The sequence below is a fragment of the Podarcis melisellensis genome (assembly GCF_964234715.1).
Source record: "Podarcis melisellensis genome assembly, chromosome: 4".
Lineage (NCBI taxonomy): Eukaryota > Metazoa > Chordata > Lepidosauria > Squamata > Lacertidae > Podarcis > Podarcis melisellensis.
Genome location: NC_138531.1, coordinates 40378960 through 40402655, shown reverse-complemented (window position 1 = coordinate 40402655; position 23696 = coordinate 40378960). Strand labels below are relative to the sequence as shown.

The 23696-nt window shown below is 42.0% G+C and overlaps 1 protein-coding gene and 1 long non-coding RNA gene across 4 annotated transcripts in view; one reads left to right on the top strand and one right to left on the bottom strand.

The window, feature by feature from the left end:
* Positions 1-23696, bottom strand: part of RAI2 (retinoic acid induced 2) — a 98302-nt gene that overhangs the window by 52988 nt on the left and 21618 nt on the right. For both annotated transcript variants that reach the window (XM_081907631.1, XM_081907630.1), the window contains exons 2-3: positions 14232-14335; positions 8311-8346 (exon numbers count right to left, since the gene is read on the bottom strand). The gene's annotated coding sequence lies outside the window, so the exon portion shown is untranslated. The remainder of the gene's footprint in view (positions 1-8310; positions 8347-14231; positions 14336-23696) is intronic.
* LOC309368234 lies at positions 1072-4127 on the top strand. Of its 2 annotated transcripts, XR_014167660.1 has the most exons (4): positions 1072-1347; positions 2257-2448; positions 2539-2709; positions 3457-4127. It is a non-coding gene; the product is annotated as an uncharacterized lncRNA (long non-coding RNA). The 2 variants fall into 2 exon arrangements; XR_014167661.1 differs by lacking the exon at positions 3457-4127 and having other exon boundaries at positions 2539-2841.

Here is a 23696-nt window from a genome sequence, read left to right as displayed (position 1 = left end):
CTTACTCCACCTCTTCCGTTGTTCTTTCCTCCTCTGGGTCCGTCTGCCCCCCGGGGTCTCCTCCTTCCTGGACTCCTCTGACGCTGACCCCCCTGACTCTTGTCCCTCCTTTCGGCGGGCTTTAGGACCTGGTTCCCTATCCGGGCTACCTGCTGTGCCGCTCGCCTGTACATTTGAACTTGGCGCGCGCGCCCAGTGGGCAACCTTCCTCTTGACCGTTTCCGCGCTCTCCGATGGAGGCGTGGTCAATCCTGACTCATCTCCTCTCGCTGGTGGTGAACACCCTGGTCCCGATACCTGGGACTCCTCCCCCCCACTGCGCTCTGGTGGGGAAGCTGGTCCTGATTTCCAACTGCTGCTCTCTGAGTCCCCTCTGGCCCCTTCCTTCTGGGGTGTCCCCCTTGGCACCCTCCTTGCCCTGGCCATAGACGCCCCCTTCTGTGAATCTTCCGATTCGCTGGAGAGACTCAGGGAATCCCTCGGACCACTGTCATCGCCTACGCTCCCCTCGGATTCCTCCCCCTCGCTCTCCATTTCCTCCCTCTCCTGTGCCTCTGCTCCTGAGCCCCTGACAAGTGTGGTTCCCATTTATGATATATATGAGATTTTCTATAAATATCCTGTAATTACATTGCATTTTGATGATTCATGTACAATTTACATATGCACATTTATTTTACTTAGGAAGATTGATATATTTATTGTTGCTTATTTAAAACATGAAACGATGATGAGGATGAGGATGAGAATGAGGATGATTATTATTATTATTACCACCGCAATAGTAGTAGTAGTATTTTTTCACACTGAATGTGGAGTTTGCATTGTACCTTATTTATTTAATATTGATTTTACTGTGTACGAGTGATATGTAAACCACTTAAAGAGATTTCTGTTAAAATGTGAAGCAGGAAACAAGCTAAATAAATATAAATATGCTGGATTACAATGTGTTCTTTATAAAATCTTTCCCTTTGATTATAACATATTGAAGAACCAGATCTGATGGCATCTTTACAATACCCAGTTATTCTTTATATTATTTGTAATAGTATCCTGGCACAGAGCCCCCTGGACAGAGTTAAAACTTATTTACATAACCACTTGCACAGTGGACAACACATGTGAAAAAAAATCTAAAAACTTGGACAAACATCCCCATTTGTTGTCAGGAATCTATGACGCCGCCATCTTGTTAAACATACACCTTTAGGCTGTCTTGGCATAAATGTCCTTCCCTGGGTGATCTGACATAATTCGAGTGTCTAACAATAGGCTTTTGGGGTCAACAAAGCCATTGGAAAAGGCCCTAACAACCCTGAGACAAAGAATATAAAATTATCAGAGGTTTGCATGCATAGTTTTCAAAAATGACAGCAGCAGTGTTGGCTCTTATGTTTGGTGTTTGCAACATATAATGTACACTCAAAATATAATGAGAACGTTTATTTATTAGGATAACCAATCCACCAAGCAATTGCTTATGTTCATATGGTGTAATGAGATAACAAGCTTTTCTACAATAAAGGTCCAACATTGGAGGAGTGAAAAATCTGTGTTCCTGGACAGCAAAAATCTTAGGCCTTACAATTAGATCTTGAAGGAAATTTAGCTCTGAGTTCCACTCAGTTTGATGGGTCTTCAAAGTAAATAGGGCCTGACAGCTTCTTATTCCTCTTTAGTTATGACTGAACAAAAACTACATGCGCTTTTTTGTTCTTCTGTGTGCTTGTGTACATTCGATATTAAAAGAAAACTTATTATGCAAATATAACTGTTCTAAGTGGAATGAAGGATTTTTTGACAACAATGTCAATGGGGTTCTGTGCATTGCAGACTATATAAATAACCAAGCATTATCTTCCCACTGAGGCAAGGAGGATACGTATAATCTGGCAATTTTGGAGCCTCATTTTAACAGCTCCCGTTTTAATTAACAAATTTAATTTCAAATTATTAGGTGGCGCAGGAATAAAATAGCACAGCGTGTGCCTCCTTACATATTATTGTTATCAGTGGCACAGCAGGGCTCCAGTCAGCATTAAATATGAACAATGGATAAGTTACAGGAGCCATTCACCGGGCTCAGTCAGCAGGCAAGCATTTTGCTTATACCTGATAGCGGGATGGGGCGGGGGAAGGGAGGGGAAAATCCTTTGCAACCTCTTCAAAGTGCAGAGAAAACGTATGAGGTAAACCGCGCTGATTACTAGGCTCAAAAAAGGCTAACATGCAATTTGTGTTCTTTTTATGTAGATTAAATGCATTCACCACAGCTCACAGAGCTTAGATTCTCAGCGGGGATTCAGAGGGGTTGAGTATCAGGCAGCCACAGTCGGGCGCTGAACTGCAGGGCGACAAAATCTACTATTGTGCATTAGAAATAGTCACTTAATCTATCTTAATGGATGAGAAACCCATGGGACAAGCGTGCATTAAAGTCGGCAAGTAAGTTGCGACATTTAAGGAAAGCTGTAAATATAGTTTTTGAGATAACACTTTGAAAGGTTATTAATGAGCCTGAAATCCTCTCAACAGTCTCTTTAAGCTGTGGCTAACTATGGAATTGTCACTGCCCACTCTCAACACAAGTAGATGTGCTGCATTAAGCTTTTAGGGTAAGGTCATACACACATGGAATAAACAAGGCATGGATGAGGCAGCCTTTCCTCGGGTGAACAGGGAGGAACTACAGCCAATTTGGATGCAGTTAAGTATACAAGATGAACTGATCTTAGTTCTCTGCTGATTATTGCAGTGGAAATACAAATAAGAGTATACACCAATTTTGAACATGTGAGTATTTTGATACGATGACTTATTGAAGCTAATGGCACACTTGGGTAGGATTCAGTGCGCAAATTGAAACACAGCTCGCCTTCAAAGTTCTCACTTGCCCAAAGTCTGCAATGCAGTTTTCTAACAATTGCTTTTGGGAAATGTGCGTATTCCACAAAAACAGTAAAAATGCACATATTCGCAGGAAGTGCGCATAAAAATATACCAGTGAATATGCCACACGAAACGCATTGTGTTGGAGGGAAATGCTTGCAAGAGGTGCCTATTGGATAGAACTGGATACAGAAGTGTATGTTAGGATAATTTAACAGTAAAATGCTGATAAATTTTCATGTGGACATGGACAGACAGACACACACACACACACACACCTCAAATTGACGTGGAAATGTGGCAAACCGAACTTCATATAGGAAAACAGAGAAACAGAGAGCAACTAAAATTGCATTGCTTTATCAGGCATGCCAACCATAGCTTTAGTGAAATCCAGCAAGCCAATGCTTATGCTTTGATGAGATGATGAACTTTTCTGTAAAGGAAAGCCCCAGAGTGGGAGGAGATGCTAAAAATTGGTTCATCATAGGGTGCAAGTGTTAAGTTGTAGGTGAACGTATCAGACGACACAGCGATTCTTCAACAACTCTTGTTTATTCACAGGCCATAATAGAACAGAACTGAAGGGTTCAGCCAGCCTGCTTATATAGAGCTCCACTACAACGCAACAGTAACAACTTTCCAGTCACTGAACATGACTTTCAATTCCTTATTTGCATATGTGGACCTGAGTGAAAACTATCTACAGTATCCCCCTGATGGCCCAGAGTGAAAACTTCAGTACATAACAGCAGGCACAATGTACTGCCTCATCCTTACACAATTCAGGTTAAATGACCAAGGTGCAATCCAGATGCTCTCTGAGAGAAGGATACGGAGAGTGAGTGAGCGTCAAATGAAAATAAAATATGTACGAAGCAGGGCTGGCCCACCCATGAGGTCAGGTGAAGCAGCCGCCTCAAGCAGTGGAAGTCCCTGAGGCAGTGCCCCCATGAGTGCCCCATCTGCCCTGCTGCTGCTACCACCGGTGGAGAACCAATGCCAGCACCACTGGCATCTCTGCTGGCGGTAATGGAGGCACGGTGAGCAGTGTAGAGGTCTGTGGCACCATTCACATAACAAAAACTACCATAGAGATATCAAAAATATTAAAAGTAGGGGGTCCATGACTTGGCTTTTGAAAAACAGCGGGTCTACAGTACTTAGCTAATTGGGAACCACTGTTCTAGATCCTTAGCCTTGTGTTAAACCCACTGACCTCTGCATACAGTGTCACAGTCAGGCTCCTAATCTCAGGGTCGTGGGTTTGAGCCCCACATTAGGTAAAAAGATTTCTGCATTGCAGGGAGTTGGGCTAAATTAGGGCCATACTGATTGTGGTCTGAAGTCCTGGTTGCATCTTGGCCAGCTTCCCGTCTCAAAACTACCTAAGTAGGCACAGACTTGACAGCTCTCTTACCGCTTGGGTTTAACAGAGAACCTTTTAAGTTGGCCAGTTCTGGGAATGCATTCACCATCTTGCAGTGTAGTATTTGTATTAATATACAATTACTTTATTTTCAATCGTATTTCAATCATCTGAAAGCTGGGAAAGGGCAACTGTTGATGCCTTATTCTCTGGAAATGGAGAGGCTTTGGGGGAATTTTGCATGCTCAGAATTCCTGGCATTTGAGAAGCAAATTTTATTGTCCTTTCCCAATTTGTCGGAAGCAGTAATTTGCCCTGTCTTTTCCAGTTCGCAGAAGCACTGACGTAAAAGCCCAGAGACTTCTGATACAACTGTTTGCTTCTATGGCATCATTTTATTCCAGAGGAAAGGAGCTGCTGTTTAATTGTGTAAGCTCTGCTCAATTCTTCCCAATGGCAGTGAACTTAGATGCCGGAATAGCTGTGTGCAAAGGCTCAACCCTGTGTATTCCTTTCACACCTTTTCCTGATCCAACAGACATCACTATAATGAAAGTATTTGACAAGCTCAACGTGATCCTACTGCTCTTACCCTGACTAGTTCCATTAAACTTGTGTTGTTACTCTTCTCATTCTTATTTTATTTCAAGAAGCTCTTACACTGCCCTCCTACGTGATCCCTTATGTAGACCAGGTTGAGTCCTGCTTAGTTTTCACAATGAAAAATGTGTCCCCAGATTATTAATTGGGCCTCTTTCCTACTGCCTGAAAAGATAGGGTTTTGGGGGCTGCCCCTTTCTCAGGGGGGACGGGGGACGGGGGACGGACGGACGACAGAAAAGCCAAATACTGCAGAGGCAAATGTCCAAGCTGCAAAACTGAATGCAGAATTGAAAAGAGAGTGAGAAGGCTTAGTTTAGAAATCCATGATAAAAAGTTAGGGAGAGAAGTCTGGAGGAGAGGGCAGAACATACACTTCTGTCACATTTTTAATTATTACCCAGCATTGTAAATGTCTCTCAGCCCAGCTACTACACAACTTCTTTATATATAAAAAAGTTGTTTATATTCATTAAGACAAATGATCTAATCCTTAGTCTTCCATTCAGATTAGCAACATTGGGAACGATGGCTTTGCTTTTTGGCATGAGGGAGGGAGGTCTGGTTCTTGGAGATGCATCATATTCTGAACGCTCCTGTTTAAAACTACTTTGGGAAGTATTCAAACAAAGTAATACTTTGAAAAGACAGACTAGCCAAATGGTAGTGGACTCCATAGGCATTATTTGGACAGCCTCACTTCAAGGCAAAGTCCAAACAGACATGAAAACATAGCAATATAGTTTTCTGAGGAAGAGGTAGGTTTAGGGAGCAGGGCCAGTTCCCCTGCACTGAGCTGAGGGGGTGCTGCAGGGTGCCACAACTATGACATACTGCATGAGGAGAACAGAAGGCAAGGGGGGGAGGGGAGGCACCAGATTTTGGCCTTGCACAGAGCAATGTTGAAATTTAAAAGGCCAAAGTCTACCTCTGACTGAGGACAGAAAAACAGAACCTTAGAGCAACATGAGGCTTTGCAGGAGCCCTGAGCCTACTCTGTGATCTTTGTTGACCCAGAGGAAAAAAAAATCACCCCAATTCACCTCATTTTTCAGCAGCACAGGGCAGTTGCACTCCCCTACTAATTATGCTTTTACCAAAAGCAAGCAAAGGAATAGTTAAGAAGAACATCAAAACAATTGCCCTCAGAGGAGAATTATTTCCAAGTGTTATGAAAACGCTGGAAGCTTTTACAGAGTAGGTTTTCAGTTTCAGCACCAGTTGGAGCTTCACGCTTCTCTTTGATAGCTTATTTATTTAAGATGTTTATTCATATCCTGACTTTTCCCTAGACCTGGACTCAAGGCGGCTTACACATAAAAATACCAAAACACAGATAAAATAGAAAAGGCTAAAAACATAGGAAAAAATAATCAAAAAGTAATAAAACAGTAACAGAAATAAACAATATAAAAATATATTGAATACAGAATACAACAACAACAAAGCAGTAACCCTTTCATTAAAAACCGTCAGTTCCTAAAGGCCTGTTGGAATAAAAAGGTCTTCACCCACGAGTGGAAGAACAACAAGGAAGCCAATCTAACTGCTCTAGGAATGAAAAAGATTTGAGAAAATAACTGCCTTTCAACCTCTCGGGGAGCTAGAATAATCCTATTATTTCTAATAAATATTTATTTCCCCATGATAATTTTTGCTACATAGATACACAGCTGTGTAAAGATGCAATAGTTGTCTTTACAAAAAAAAGTCAAGGGTGTTGAGCTGAATGCTTTATTCCCACCACCACAACCCAAGGACATGCAGTTTGCACACTAATGTACGAAAGTACTGAGGTCCAGGTATATAACAACTCTCATTGCCTTATTGTTCACAATTCAATGCACAGCAAGTTCAAGAAATGGATTCATAAGGCAACACTCCACCAATCTGGGCTTGGAATCCCAAGTGTATCATCTGTAATTTACAACCAATTTAAACAGCATTAACAGTCCTCTCCTTATGGGAATTTAAATTTGCATGCTACCACTGAATTAAACACCAATTGAATTTTTGTTCCTATAGAGGATGTAATGCTCTTTGAAGCTTGTTTTGAATAATAAAAGTGCTTATTCATGATAGGGGGGCAAAAGGGGCCCCAAATCTAATTGAACTAAAATGTGGGTTAAAGGCACATTGTTCTTGGCTGTGAGTTTTATTATTAGTTCATCTAGATTTCATTATGTTGTTAAAAATGAATCTCTCCCCCACAGCTGAATCCCATTCACTCATCATAGGTAGATTTCCTGAAAGTAGTCAGGAGAAAAATAGACAGCCAAGTTCCTATCTTCTTAAACAAAAGGCAGACAGAAGGCTGGAAAAAACATTACGTTATGTGACCTCTTGGAGAATATCATTGTGGAACATGTTATTCCTCAGTAACTTATGTCAGTCAAACAGAAGCAGAGGACATTTTAAAAAAGCAAATTAGACAAAAATAACTGTGCTGGTCTCTTCTTTTTGCCTCATTTGCATGATTCTAATCAATGATTCTGGAAATAAGGTTAGTTCCAGCTATTACTTCCAAGGTAAAGACGTTTAATGATTCGTAACTCCAGTTAACCACATATTCCTTCATTTTATGGATGGTTTGTGTGTGTGTGTTTAGTATATTGAGCCCGGCCTTGGCTGGGGAGGGCAGGGTATAAATAATAATGTTGACCATTGACTCATGTACTTGGGGCTCATTGTACAGTATTTTCTAACACGATGCAAGCCACTTGTAGAAAAGAAGGATATACATTTAAAGGCCACAAGGAAGCAATCCAAAACACACTTAGAATCCAAAACACCTTCCACTGGTAATTACTGTACAGTGGTACCTCGCAAGACGAAATTAATTCGTTCTGCGAGTTTTTTCGTCTTGCGAATTTTTCGTTTTGTGAAGCATGGATTCCCATAGGAATGCATTGAAACCAAATTCCCATAGGAATGCATTGAAACTTGCAAGACGTTTTCGTCTTGCGAAGCAAGCCCATAGGGAAATTCGTCTTGCGAAGCAACTCAAAATTCACGAAAAACTCTTTCGTCCTGCGAGTTTTTCATCTTATGAGGCATTGCAAGGTACCACTGTATATCCGAATAGATAGGCATGGTTTCGCACTGTAATTTTATGTATTCTGTATGTGCTCCTCCCACTTTTCTGCACTACATATTCAAAGCAGTTAACTGAGCCCAATATACTGTGAAAATAAACTATTTATAATTATTAAAATAATCAGTGTACGAAGACATATATAACAAATAAATGTAGCAGTTGTTGGAAAGAGAGGTTTGGAAGAGAACTTCTTACTCTCTCATAGCAGGGTTAGCACAATGATGATTACTCCAAGCATACTAAAACTTGGTTCAATTTATATCTACCCTCAGCCATCTTTAAACAAACATTCCTTAAGAAAATACTTAGGCTGGGATACTTCACTTTCCAAATAAGTGAATATTTTACTCACAGTTTCCAGAAGTTACAGCAACCAAGTCTCCATCCACTGGCAGTAAAACAAAGAAGAAGAAAGTTTCAAATAAAAAGACATTTGTTTCCTTACAAAAAGGATCTTTCAATCTTTGGATTAGCAAGGATGGAGGCTGTAAAATCTCCATTTTTGAGAGATTCAGTTCACTTGGCTTTTCTTGCAGCTGGGAGCCCCTGGCTGTATGGCTCCTTGCTTGTTCCAGGAAGCATAAAGTGGGGGGGAAAATGGGAGGGAGGAAACAAAAGCCTGCTAAGCTCCACCCCCACTGGCAACCTGAGCTCAGGTTAACCCTTTCATGTATGCAAGTGTGAGTCAGTAATTGTATATTACAACAGTAATACAACTACTAGCACCACCACTACTACTACTACTACTAATAGAAGCAGCACCATCAAAAGTCAATCAGCATTCCCTCTCTGAACAGTACAGTCATACCTCGGGATGAATACGCTTCAGCTTAAATATTTTCAGGTTGCGCTCCACAGCAACCCGGAAGTAACGGAGCGCTTTACTTCTGGGTTCCACCGCTCGCGCATGCGCAGATGCTCAAAATGACGTCACGCGCATGCGCGGAGGTGGCAAAATGCGACCTGCGCAGACACGTCTTACATTCGCTTCAGGATGCGAATGGGGCTCCGGAACGGATCCCGTTTGCATCCAGAGGTACCACTGTATTTAAACTAGGCTGTCAAGGGTCTTTGGAGTGTGGTAAGACCTGTAGAGTGTGGTAAGACTGGCAGCTGGAATTTCCAGGAGGCTGGCAAGAAGACTCATCATCATTGCCATCCTCAGCATTTACTTTCTGCAGCTGCTAGCCTCCCTTGGAAGAGAGTTGAGGGAGCCAGGTGAACATCATCTAGCCTGAGGAGAAGACCCCTCCCACTCTGAACTGTATCCAAGCCAGGGTGCTGTGGCTCACTGGAGTGCACCAACAGATGGAACTTCTTTATCTGATCACTTCCTTTTTTGCTTTACTTATATATTTAAGCCTAGATTCTTATTTTTGTCATGTTTAATTTATTCTATATTTGCTACAATGGTTGGATTTTTCTGGTCTTATTTGAATGTATTGATACATTTTGTAAACAGCTTTCTCCCCCAACCTCCACTTTTTGCATTTGATAAGAAGTGGATGTCTATTGTAAGCTGCTCTTGGCACAGCTCACCGCGGAAAGACAGCACATAAATAAACTAAATCAATCAATCAATCAGATCAAAGCCATCATCAGTTTGGTTTTTTAAAAGCCTACTGGACTTAGTTCTTATTTTGACTGTATTGTAAAAGACAAGCAAATTATGGAGCCAGGTAGATCTCCCCATACATGGTATATGGAAGGCTTCCTCAAGCTCAGCCCTCCAGATGTTTTTGGCCTACAATTCCCATGATCCCTAGCTAGCAGGACCAGTGGTCAGGGATGATGGGAATTGTAGTCTCAAAAACATCTGGAGGGCCGAGGTTGAGGAAGCCTGGTGTATGGCATGTAAAGAGATTGAATGCAACTATTGTTCAATGACTCAGTAAGTAGGCTTTAGAGTGTGTGTGTTTCAACCCTCTACCAGTTTGGTTCTGTGTAAGATCTAGTCCTGATGACCACCTGTTTAATAAAGCAACTGTTTGGCTGTTCCCTTGGATGTGCTGTGATGCATGGTTGACAGGAAGGTGTGTAACGCTATAAGGAGATGCACAAAGGACTACCTTAAGAATATGGCAGGACAGTGGCAACATGTGGTAGAACAGTAGCGTACAGAGTGAACTATGGGGGAGTGGCAGCCCAGGAGAGGGCCTTTTCTGTGGTAGCCCCTAAGCTGCAGAATTCCCTCCTGACAGAGGTATGTCTGGCAGCTACACAGTGCAGCTTTCATCATATGTTGAAGGCACACCCCTTCACCTGGCTTTTGACGCTTGATACTGATACTAATACTAATATTTGTACCTCGCCCATCTGGCTGGGTTTCCCCAGCCACTCTGGGCGACTTATAGCATATCTAAAAACCTCCCAACACAGGGGTGCCTTCAGATGTCTCCTAAAAGTTATATACTGGTAATTCTTTATCTCCTTGACATCTGAAGAGAAGGAGGGTGCCACTACCATGAAAGCCCTTTTCCTGGTTCCCTATAACTTCACTTCTCGCAGTGAGGGAACCAGCAGAAGACCCTCAGAGGAGAACCTCAGTGTCCTGGCCAAGTGATGGGGGTGGAGACGCTCCTTCAGATATACTGGGCCGATTCCGTTTAGGGGTTGAAAGGACAGCAACAACACTTTGAATTGTGCTTCAGTTCTATAGCTTTAGAAGCCTAATATTTTTATTGTAAATTGTTTAACTGATTTTAATAGTGCATATTTTGCATTGCTGTAACCTACTCTGGTACGTTATGGTGAAGAGCTAATAATAATAATAGTAATAGTAGTAGTAGTAGTAGTAATAATAATAATAATAATAATAATAATAATGTTGTTTCTTAAGGTTCCAGCACAAGGTGGCTGTTAAAAATGCATGTGAGAACATATGTACTGTCAAGGCAGCTCAAGGACTGGATTCATTTACAGTGTTAAAAATCTATATCCTTGAAGCAACATCTACAGCTTATGTTTTTGTTTTTTTAAGAATTTGTTAATTTTGAAAATAATTACTGGAACATTATTTTTTTTTTAAGTTCGGGATAAGATGAAATTTTAAGGTGGAGATGTATTCTTTAATGGTACAATCTAGTCTTAACTTGAATATAATGGCCTCATAATTCCCCCACAAGGCAAATTCAAGTGGTGGCTGAGAAAGGTTTCAAGCTTGTAGGTGGTAGGAGGCAGGAAGCGCAAGTGGCTTAGCTTTCATGTCCTCCTTGGCTTATTTGTAATGTCTGTAACAGAACTCATATATCTCACCCCAGGAGGTGATATATGAGTTCGGCTGCAGGAGTGACAAATAGGAGCAAAGACCAGGAAGCACCAGTCATTCTGGATTGTCAAGCCTGCAGTCCTGGGCTCAGTTCCCTGGGAGTAAGTTCCATTGAATTAAACGGGGCTTACTTCTAAGTAGACATGCACAGGGTTGTACTGCTAAGCATTGTTAATGTCTAAAGCTGCTCCCAATGTTTGTAGAACTCTACAAACTAGTGACTTACCTTATGGGAAAGTAGAATGTAATTTAATATATCAGTTGAAACAAGTAGTCTGCAACCCTACGCACATTTACCTGTGCCTTACTATTAAATACACAGGGTCAGAATTCTAAGCAAGCTTGCAGAAAATTGCACTGTAGGCAATACAGGGCAATAGAATTGCAAAGAAATTGGACATTTTTGAGCTGTTTCTGAGGGAATTTGGCAAAAATGACACGGGCTCAGACACTTGAGCCAATTTCTGCCCGGAAACTGCTTGTGGCTGCAGTATTCCTGATAAATCTGGAAAATTCCAGCCATATAACAACCCTATGAAGCCTGGTTTTAAAAACTAACATTTTTCACACACAATAAAGATTCACATTGTAACAATGCAGCCTTTAAAATGAATAAACCTATATGAAAGAAAGTGACAAGAATGTACTGTAGTATAATGTCATGTGGCTGAAAAACAGAACAGGAACCCCCAGTGAAATTGCTTGCATTTTGTGAGCCCTGGCAGGGTGAATAAGTGATGTAAAAGGGGCAGGGTGTGGGGAGACAGAGGTGATGAAGCAGAGACAAGCATCTCTGTCACCATAGCAACAGCAGCATTGCTGTGACACAGCAGTAGATTCCCTCCAAAATATGCCAGCACAAATAAGCTGTGTGTTAGGAGGCAGAGAGTCAAGGCGTTTCATCCAGTGAGACTGCAAAGCATGTAAGTAACAAAATGCAAATGCAGCACTCACGAGAGTGACTCATTGCTACTTGCAAATACACTTTCTAGCAATACATAATTTTAATGGCATATCTTATTTCCTTGATTATAAAAAGGGAAAGAAGCAAATTGCCAAATCTTATACACACAAGCGGTAAATACAGGAGGTTGTCTGACATGCTATTTGGAGTGCTAAAATATTAATTGAATAATAAACAAAACCAGTGCAGTTTTCTAAATCTTGGCTGGGGTGGGGGTGGGAGCTTTGCATTAATAATGCAAACCAATGTTACCAATTTCATAGTGCTGTGCATTCAACACATCACAGAATTATAAACACATTAAAGCTCAGCTATGAATTATGTTTTTTGCTTTTCTTTTAAATCACAAAACGCTTGCACAGGTCAGCCATACATCAACAGTTGGCTTTGCCATAGCCTGGCCTTTACATCTGCAAGCTGATACTAGGCATTTGGCCAAGCACAAGCAGTCCCTGTTATCCAACATGTTGTGTGAGGGGTGTTTGCCACCCACCCCACTGCCAGGCTCAGCTTGAGGTGCAAGTACTGGTGTACAAAGCACAATAGAGCTGGCAACCAGGATGTCTAAAACACAGTCTCATCCCTTGTATACCCAGCTGATCCTCTCATCCCTTACTTACCCAGCCCAAGAGGGCAACCTGCAAATTCTATCCTATCAGGAGGTCCATTCCACACAATGTCAGAACCGGGCTTTTTGTGTGGTGGCACCTACTCTCTGGAACAGCCTCTCAGTCCTATCAGACAGGCACAATCTCTGTCGTCTTTTCAGCACCAGTTGAAGATCTTCCTTTTCTAACAAGTCCTTTAAGTATACATTTTATCCCACTCTGTGTCCACACTGGACTTGAGATGGTTTTTCTAGATTTTTTAAAAATTGCTAATTCACCTTGAGATGTTTTATAGGAAATGATTCATAAGTGAAGTAAATAAACAAACCTTCCCTTCATCTTAAGGATGTTTACCACATGTCCCCACTCAAATTGGCACTGTAGGTGCCACATTTGTAAGAACTCAATCGTTTAGTGTGGCAGCCCCTGCCACTTTGGAACTCACTGGCTCTTGAGATCAAGCAGGCACTTGGAACCTGCTAAAAACATTCTTGTTTGGACAAGCCTACCCAGATGCTGGGACACGGGTGGCGCTGTGGGTTAAACCACAGAGCCTAGGACTTGCCGATCAGAAGGTCGGCAGTTCGAATCCCCACAACGGGGTGAGCTCCTGTTGCTCGGTCCCTGCTCCTGCCAACCTAGCAGTTTGAAAGCACGTCAAAGTGCAAGTAGATAAATAGGTACCGCTCTGGCAGGAAGGTAAGCAGCGTTTCCGTGCACTGCTCTGGTTCGCCAGAAGCGGCTTCGTCATGCTGGCCACATGACCCGGAAGCTGTATGCCGGCTCCCTCGGCCAATAAATTGAGATGAGCGCCGCAACCCCAGAGTCGGTCACAACTGGACCTAATGGTCAGGGGTCCCTTTACCTTTACCTTTACCCAGATGCCGAGGTGATTTTAATCTGTTTTAGCATGTTAACTTTTGTATGTTTTAAAGTACGGCTGTCACTTTTGCTCCATTTTATCGTTTTATAAACCACTCTGAGGGTTTCTTTAAATGGTGTATGAATTTCATGAAATAAATAAAATAATTATGCAGTTGTGAACATGTGTTTACAACATGCATGCAGAAAGGCAGAAGTTGCAGGCATTGTTAAACCCAAAGTTCCTGCTCATATGGAAAAGCCTTATAGTAGAATCACTAGCATGCAGTGGACCCTAAATGTTCCTGGTAAATCAGAGTATTAAAGTAGCGCCTCTGCTCCTAATTGTTCCCCTACCAGAATTTTCACTGCATACCACTGCAGAACATGGGCAGGTCCCTTTCACACCAACACTGAATGTACCAAAATGGCTGGGGGCAGCATGCATTCCTCTGCTTCTCTATATGTTGATGGGTGTGGAGACTTGTGAAGGACCCTAAAGTCTATTGAGTTTTGGTTTCACTTTTATCATTACTGAAAAACAGGTGCATGACTACCTCCTAATGTCTCACCTGGTGTTTATCCAAGTCCTGGACAGTCAGACACTGCTCTCTTGCTTGGGAGAAAAGCTGGCAGGTGAATGGGTCTCCTCCTTCTGGCTGCCACTGTTCACCCTCTCTGGGAGACAGGGAAAGGATAAGCAAGTAATTATTATCAGGAGCAGCAGCAGTAATAGGACTACGTTGGCTGCAAATGGGGTTAATGCAAAAATGACATTACTCAGTTGGAAGTCTTCCGGGATAGCATTCACTGTGCATACTAATTAAAGAGTACACAGAATTAATGGCTGAGAGATGGGTGTGTGGCTCTTTCTTCCTCGACTTGCCATGCCAGATTATAATAGCTTTTAATAGCTTCATCACAGAAATCAGAGTGAAAATGTAATTGAAAAAACAATACATGGCTATACAGTAGTTCAATATAAGGGGAAACACAGTTTGTCGGTATCTCACCACTGACCAGTGAGATTAGTTTCCTAATTCTATTTTGTTACTTTACACTAGAAGAAATCCTTTCAAGTTCATGTGTTAATAGGCTGGCTACAAAAAGCAGCTTTAAACTGTTTTTAATGTTGTAGTTTGAATTGTTGTAACCTTTCCTCAGACTTTGGAGAGAAGAGCAATAAATTTAAATATATATTAATAATGGTGATAATAGTGATAAGAATGATTAAAAACTAGGGCCGATTTGATCTTAATCAGTTTGAAGTGCTTTTCAAAATCATTTTTAGCCCCATGTTTCTTGTATTACTTATTCCCCTTTTACTATATCTAAAGCTTAGATAGTGAGCATTAAGAATCAGAACACACTTAAGAGGAAAAGGGAGCAGTTGTTTTCACAGCTTCTTATTTATTATCCAATTTCAGGAAAATGTGGGGAAGCTATCACCTAATTGGGCAAATCACAGATTATTAGGTAAAGGGAACAGGTGTGATCCCCAGCGGAGTCATTGGGAAGAATGTTTCATTAAAATCAATGTTCCCAGTTCAAAGCTCTGCAAGTGCTCTGATGTACACAGAGATCTCCCATGCAACCAAAGCTCCCCATTCTCCTAACTGATGGGTGTGAATGGCAGATACACAAGCGGAAATTGCTGCAGTTGGCAGTGGTCAGGAATGAAATCAGGCAAGCAAATACAACCAGTTGTTGTTGTTGTTGTTGTTGTTGTTGTTGTTGTTGTTGTTTTTAGTCTACAAACAATGTACAGTGGTACCTCAGGTTAAGAACTTAATTCGTTCCAGAGGTATGTTCTTAACCTGAAACTGTTCTTAACCTGAGACACCACTTTAGCTAATGGGGTCTCCCACTGCCGCTTCACCACCGCCGCATGATTTCTGTTCTCATCCTGAAGCAAAGTTCTTAACCCAATATACTATTTCTGGGTTAGCGGAGTTTGTAACCTGAAGCGTCTGTAACCCGAGGTACCACTGTAGAGTTAATAATTAACCCCTGCCCATTTTTACATTCCCTTTGAATGGAAATGGTGTGAAATCAATTACATCATTAATTATATTTGACCATAGCAAACAGCGATGCAAATCAGCTAGTTTTTGGTGGAAGCTGAACTGCAGCGGAATGGAAACAGTGCTGATTATGACCAATATAGACTTTCGGGATAGCGCGATCCGGTAATGGCGGATTCTCTCCGAGCTCCGGAGGGAATCGGCTCCGCTGAGGACGGGTCTTGCCGTGCCGGCGACACGGGGACCCTTAAAAACCGCAGGCGCTGAAGCCTGCGGACTTGGTGACTCGGTGGGCACCTTAAACGCCCTCCCCGACCCGCGAAGAGCCTTTTTAAAGGCTGCGGAGTGGACTGGGGTGCGGCGCGGTGCTGAGAGTCCATCGCTACCTCGGCGGAGCGAAGCCGCGAGCCATGGCCGGAGAGCGCTGTCTTCCTTCCTGAAATTCGGACTGAAATAAAGAACCCGTGAGTAGAATGGAAATTTGATATTAAAATTTTACCTTGGATTGGAGTACGACCGGGGGATGTGCTAAAAGGAAGTCCACACTCCCCCCCCACAAAAAGATTTAAGCAAGGAGAAGAGCACTGAGGTGGAAAGACTTTTGTGCTTAGAAAAACAACTTGCACGAATTGGATTAAAAAGCTATTGTGCTGGAGAGGAGAGAGGAACTTTAGAAGTTTTTGTGTAATTTCCCCCCCCCTCATTCTGGACCCGGGAGGGTCCTGTGTGTGAGCCCGAGGAAAAGGAGAAAGAAAGTTTGACAGCTGTCAAAAGAGCTGTCAGACGGGCAACTAAAGGCTGGAATTGAGAGACTTAGAAAATTTCTTTTGGATTAAAGGGGACATATTGTATCTGAACTGATTGGAAACAAAGTATTTGTGAATAACAAAGTAACGAACTGTTGGAAAGGAACGATTGGACTGGCAATCCCCCTGGAGGGAACAAAAGATATTGCAATGGCTGCAGAAGGAAAATTACTGGCAGAGATTGAAAGGATGTTTTTTCTCGTGGGAATTCTACAAGAACAGACTGCAGATATGAGCAAACAACTTGTGACCTTGAATCTGAAATTGTGTAACTCTGCTGATGACAAAAAGCTGGAAAATAACCCGGCAGCCGGAACAGAAGAGATAGTTTTGGAAATAGGGGGAAAGGAAGAAGAAGAAGGAGAGGACGTTCAGATGGAAAGTATCAATCAAAAGCCTGCAGCTTCAGAAAATAAAGGACTTGATGAACAGGACCAGTGTACCGTAAATTTGCAAAAGGAGAGAAGGACAAAGGAAGAAGCCCCTGGAACATCTGAAATACCGGAATATAAAAGAATAAACAAGCATGATTGGGACTTCTTCCTCAAGTTTGAGTATGGGAGACTGGCAGACCCTTGGCAGCAATTGCTATGGACTGATTCGGTGGAAGGAAAGAACAAGTATGACTGGGACCCTTTCTTTGAGTTTGAGCATGGGAGATTGGCAGATCCTTGGCAGCAACTGCTATCGACTTTGGCGGAAGGAAAGAAAAGGGAGTTTGGGATACAACTCCTTCGAGAACTGAAGGCCAACAAGCAACAAAATAGACGGAGAGAGACTAACTGGGGCTTGAGGGCCTCGGATGTGAGAAATCCGGGCTGAAACTGATTTTCAGAATAGAAATGTGGAAAGGGACAGAAACTGGGCCAGGGAGGGAGGGGGAGAGTAGAATAGTAAGAATTTTTGAGTTATGATTTTTTAATTTGGAAATGTTTTGTTTAAAATGGGAGGATTCGTGTGAGAGAAGATAGGTCGACCTTAGAGAAAGGAGTTAATGTGTAATAACTTATAAGTAAATTTGAGTCTAACAAGAGATGCTAAATATTAAGAATAGAGGATAACAATATAATAGAGAGAAGAGGAAATAACTTGCTGAATTAACTATTAAAATTGGAATGTGGGAAGGAGAGATGTGGGGAAGTCAAGGAAAGAGGGTAATGAAAATTATATATGTATTGTTTTTGTGTTTGGTGTTTGTGTGTGTGTTTGTTTATAAAAAAATTGAAAACTCAATAAAAATTTATTAAAAAAAAAAAAAAAAGATTATGACCAATATAGGATGGAAATTGCTGCCTTCTTACATTCCGACTGAAGGGGCAGGTGGAGTCTGAAGAGGTGCACCTTCATTAATGTGAGCAGGGAGGCTTTCAGTCTACACCAGAGTAGCTGTTTGCATAAGGAGCCACTGGTTTCGGGTGCCTATGTAACAATTGTTGCTTTTATGAGCCTTGAATAGAAGTTCAGGTGCAGCAGGTGCAACCCTTAAGTTCAATTCTGTGTGCACTTTATCATGAGAAGCCACAATTCCTGTAAGTCCAATTCTGTCTCATTTTTTGGGGGGGAAAGGAGCATGGCTGTCTCACAGCAAGCATTAATTACCCCTAAACCACTGAGCCTCTTGGGCTTGCCGATCAGAAGGTCGGCGGTTTGAATCTCCATGACAGGGTGAGCTCCCATTCTTCTGTACCACCTCCCAACCTAGCAGTTCGAAAGCACTTCAAAGTGCAAGTAGATAAATAGGTACCACTCCAGTGGGAAGGGAAATGGCGTTTCCATGCGCTGCTCTGGTTTTGCCAGAAGTGGCTTAGTCATGCTGGCCACATGACCCAGAAAATAAACTGTCTACAGACAAACGTCAGCTCCCTCGGCCAGTAAAGCGTAATGAGCGCCACAATCCCAGAGTTGTTCGCAACTGTACTTAACTGTCAGGGGTCCTTTACCTTTACCTTTACAGTCTTTGAAAACTCACTGACAGGAGACCCTTTTTTGCAGCAGTGGTGGGTGTAAAGTAATTCAGATTTTCCTAGTGTGCATAAAAAGAGTCACTCTTCCTTGCTGCCGCTTGGAGTAGCTTTGGAACTTGCCTGAAATGTTATTTTAAAATATTTTTCATACATTAAAATATACTTAAAACCACACACAGGTAGCCCTTATAAAAACAAACAAAACAAAACAAAACACCAACCCTGCAATGCAATCCCATAGTATAATGCTTCCTCTGTCTTAAAAGCATTATTCTGATATTCAAGATTATTTTTCCTTCTTTTTTTTTAAGTCTTAAATTGACTAGACCAACGAAGAGCCAATGTAGTAAATGTCACTGTTCCAATTACTTATATGGGACTAAGAAAAGGGGCTGAAATTTGCACCAAGATAGAAATTAGCAGACATCCCTCCTCCTGCAGCAAAGTTTCTATCCCCTCCCACTGCATGAATATATTATGGTGGTTGGAGAGCTGACTGGTGCCATGGTAACATTAAGAGGAAGGTGTTCCCATTGCTCTTCAGGAATGATCATCTGTAACTAGACCTGATCTCACACTCCAAACACCATACGTTCTTGTACTTCAGACAGCTCCTTTTTTGCAATGTATAATAGCAGGATATTTCCAAGAAGCGTATGTTACTGATGGGCCATTTAGGGGGGAAATTAAACTTCAAAACCTTGCTCATCCTATTTCCTCCAGGGTCAACATTGTCCTTAAAACAATGAAAGGGCAAAGGCATTATTATCCATGAAAATGAAGAAGCATCTCTAAAAATCAGCAGCTGGAAAGGTTGTGTGCATGCCTTGAAGCAATGGGAGATATTTCAAGAGTGAAATCTCATTCAGATAGGATCAGTTTTCAAGGAGGTAGAAGAGAAAGGGAGCAAGGAAGAGCAATAAGAGTTCCATTTCTGAAGAGTTAATAGAATTTCTGGTAAATGATTCTAACTAGGATGATAGCTTGCAATGGGAGGTGGATGAGAAATTCAGTTTGAATATTGATGCAAGCCTGTGTAATTTGCACATTATGAAATATGAAACCTGAAATGTATTATCCTTGGAAATTCACACTTTGCAGAATTTTTCAATGCAGTTCTCCAGCTAAAGTCTATGTACAAAAATATGTGTATTACAGGAAAGCAAGCATACAAATGCATATATTAGTGAAAATGACATACAGAAATACAGTGCTTTTTTCTGGGGGTACGCAGGTGTAAGCATACCCCTAGGTTTGGCCTCATTGAGGGGCAGTATTTCAATATGAGTAGGAAAATGAGAGTACCCCTAAACATTTTTTTTGGGGGGGGAGCACTGCAGAAATACATTGCAGAAGGGGGGGGAAATGCATAAAAAATGTGCATGTTAAGATACATGCATACTACAGTGTTGACAAATTTATCATCACATACTGAGATCCCAGAGTTCCCTGGTAAGAGGCACTGATTGTTGAACTACTCTGAGAATTGTAGCTCCATGTGAGGAATACGAGTATCCTAGCAGCTCTCAGCACTCTTAACAAATGACACTTCCCAGCATTCTTTAGGGGAAGCCATGACTGTTGAATGAAGTATGATACTGCTATAAATGCATAGTGCAGATGAGAATGCTTCTCAGTTGAGCATGACTATACCCCAGAGGAAACCTATATGATGTGTTCCAGATGTGATGCATGGCCATCAGCCCCAGCCAGACAATCAGAGATGATGAGATTTGTAGTCCACAACATCTGGAAGACACCACACTGGCTGCTCCTGCTATACACAGTGTTGTCTGGTTCACCTTCAGGACAGCCACAGAGCCCCTTGTCAGAGAGGTTCATGGGTTAAACCATTAAAAAACAAACCCAATCTAGGAAAGAGAAATATGTGGATTTAAAATTCAAAATAAAGTTCTCATTATCTGCTCATTATATTTCAGAGCTGTATCAGTCATATTAGGTCATGCATATAAAAATACGTATGGGATAATTTTGTTTAGTTAGTCAAAATACTAGACAAAAAAATAATACATAACATAATCATCTTGTGTTCCAAAGTTACTGATGCTTCAAAAACTGATTAAATTAAACCAGCAATAAATTGATTGAACCAATTATTTCAGTATGTTATGAAAGTATTCCAGCTTTCACTATAATCTCTTGTATTATTATTACCTCTCCTATCCTTCTGGAATGTGACAAGATGTATTAATTTGATCAAATAATGTACATGCCGTGCATCTTTTGAGACAGTCTTCTAAAACTGATCCTGCGGTATCTTTTTACTCTTTCTAACTGTGGTGTTATAATCCATAAAATTAATTCCTGTGATACATTTCATATAATTACATATTAGTTTTTTCAATATGATTAGTCTGCAATCCAAAACCCTCTCACATTGGGCTGCGGGGGGGGGGGCATGAATTGAGCGGAGGTGTCCCTCTGTTCACCTGTCTTCTGGCTGAACTAGCTTCCTGCTGGTTGCCATCACTGGTACAGACCTCCCCCTTCTTCCTATCAAATGTGCAGGAAGGCAGAAGACCACTTGAGCTGGGGAGCCCAGCAAAAAACCGCAAACAGGGCATTCTGAGGGTGGCAGGGCTGAGCTGGCCTGGGATCCTCTGGCTCCTAAGCTGGTATCACAAGACAGCATTAGACCCGAACCAGGACCCCAACTGCACATACCTGGAGCTGACACACAGGGATCAAACCCAATCTGTCAGTCCACCCACATCCTTCCCGTGCTGCTGGGCAGGGCTACTGATGTGTCAGATGTTCTGATTGCAGTTCTAGTTCGGCAACATTTGGAGACCCCAAAGTCCCCACTTGAGATTGTGTTTTGTGTTCCCTAGCAGGAGCTTATATACGGTACTTCTTGTGAGATCCATAGCTGGCTCAAGAGTTAATTGGAATCCTGTTATGGTTGTGGCGTTGGGGATGGTATAAACATTAAGCTGACAGTACACTTCTTCCAGCATCGGGGATTTTTTTTTGCACAGGTGCAACATTGTGCTCCACAGTGCCAAGAGATTTGGGAGCAATCCTATCTCTCCCGGCAGGCTTAAATTGAGAATAGGATCTTCTTGGCTGTAAATCTGCCCCCTTTGAATTCAACAGGATTTACAGTGTGATCCTCTCCTCATATTATACCCCGCTGAGTTCCCTTTTCATCTTGGTTAGTGCAGATTTAAAATTTGGTGTTTTGTTTTCCTAGAGCAATACACAGCCGAGTGTACCTGCTGGTTTTGATTGGAAAAAAATATATACGTAGAGGAGTGACAGCGTACATAATCCAGTCATTGCAAGAGAAAGGAATAACAAAATGCAGTTTAACATATGAGATCATGGAAATATGGGCATTAACATTAGGTACTGATTTAAAGAGCCCCTTTTTATATACTCTTCAGGTTGACTGGATATGGAGAGAAATAATGGCCTCGCATTCTGTGCTAACAGTTTCCTGCTGCAGGAACTATGTTAGGATTCCTGCTGTGTTTTTGATTAATGACCTACCTGTGACTTCTGCAGATCTAGCCTGGGTTTTTTTCCCCTGCAGGCAAAAGAGGCGGGGGGGGGAGGAGAAGCACCTGGTGCCATCATCACAGGGCTTGATTTCAATTTCATAAGGTGCTTAACATTTAAATTAATTGCAATGTCATTAAAAAGGCATTTCTAAGGCAGGCACACACATAGTCCTAAATCGGAAACTAATACTGAAAGTTGGGGTCCTGTCATTTAATCTTTGCTGGAGAAGAACACCCCGCTTTCCCCTCTTAAGTTCCTCTGCTTTGGTTCCATTTGTTTGTTTGTTTTCTCCACCATACTGATAAATTTGCCCAAGTTCTGTATTTCCCCCACGTGCTATGTTTCATCCTTTTCTTCTTGTATGACAAAAATGGTTCATTTTAAAACCTTTAAATAATATTTTTTTTATTATTGTTGTTATAGTAACATTTTCTCTCTGGTCTTCCTCTTTCGTTGTCTGAAACTATCTCTTCCTCCCAGAGTTCTTTTGCTTCCTTTATTTATCTCAAAAATAGGTCATTTCGTTTTATTGTTCTGTTGCATTTCATCTCATAAGAACACAGAAGAGCCCAACTCAGAACACAGCCCATCGGGTCTGAAAACCAAGCCTTACGTTGGGGGTGTCACATGCCTGTTTAGCTGGGAGAAGAGCAGACTGTGCAGTGATGTGATAGCCATCTTCAAATATCTGAAGGGCTGTCACATGGAGGTTTGAGCAAGCTTGTTTTCTGCTGTTCCAGAACCAAAACCAATGGCTTCAAGTTAGAAGAAAGGCGGACTTCCGGGTTGGCGCCATCGCCGAATGGCGGACTCCCTCCGAGCTCCGGAGGGAGCCTGCTCGGCAGGGGCTGGGTCCTACCGCGCCGGCGACGCAGGGACCCTCAAAAACCATGGGCGCTGAAACCCATGGACATGGTGACTCGGCTGGCACCTTTTAAGCCCCCCCTCGACCCGCGAAGGAGCCTTTTTAAAGGCTACGGAATGGGTGGCGGGGGGGGGGGGTGCTTTGAGTACTCCGCTTCCCCTGCCGAGCGAAGCCGCATGCCATTCGACAGAGAGCGCTGACTTCTTCTATTGGAAATTTGGATTCAAAGTATAACCCGTGAGTAATCGGAACTTGGACTAAAAAAGGCGATAAATTTATAAAAATTTGGAACGAGCGGGGGAGGCGTAAAAAGGAAGTCAGCCCCCCCCCCTGTTGTAGAGGAGCTAAAGTAAAGGACTTAACATCTAAGATCAAGCGCAACCCTATTTTGATAAAGTTACTAAATTTCGCGATGGAAAATTATAAGACTGAGCTGGAGGAGAATAGTGGAATTGAATAAAAAAGCAACCCCCCCACGGAACCTGGGAGCGTTTTTGTTAGAGTGCCCGGAGAAGACAAGGAGAGGTTTTGACAGCTGTCAAAGAGCTGTCAAAGCAGAAGAACAAAAAGAACTTTGTTGCGAGGACTTTGCCGGTTACATTTGTTATAATTTGGATTTAAAATGTTTAAAACAAGGAATATTAAGTTACTATGACTGGTGGTCGTGATCTGGAAGGGAACTGAGTTATTGCAATCCACCTAGAGGAGCTGAGGGATATTACAAGCTGTTAGCATTGAATTTGAACAGAACTCTTTATCTCCTGGGAAACTGCAGAAATGGAACACTATTTTGGCTACAGAGGCTTATACATGTAAAGCAGACAATAGACTTATCTATTGAAGAATGGAAGGG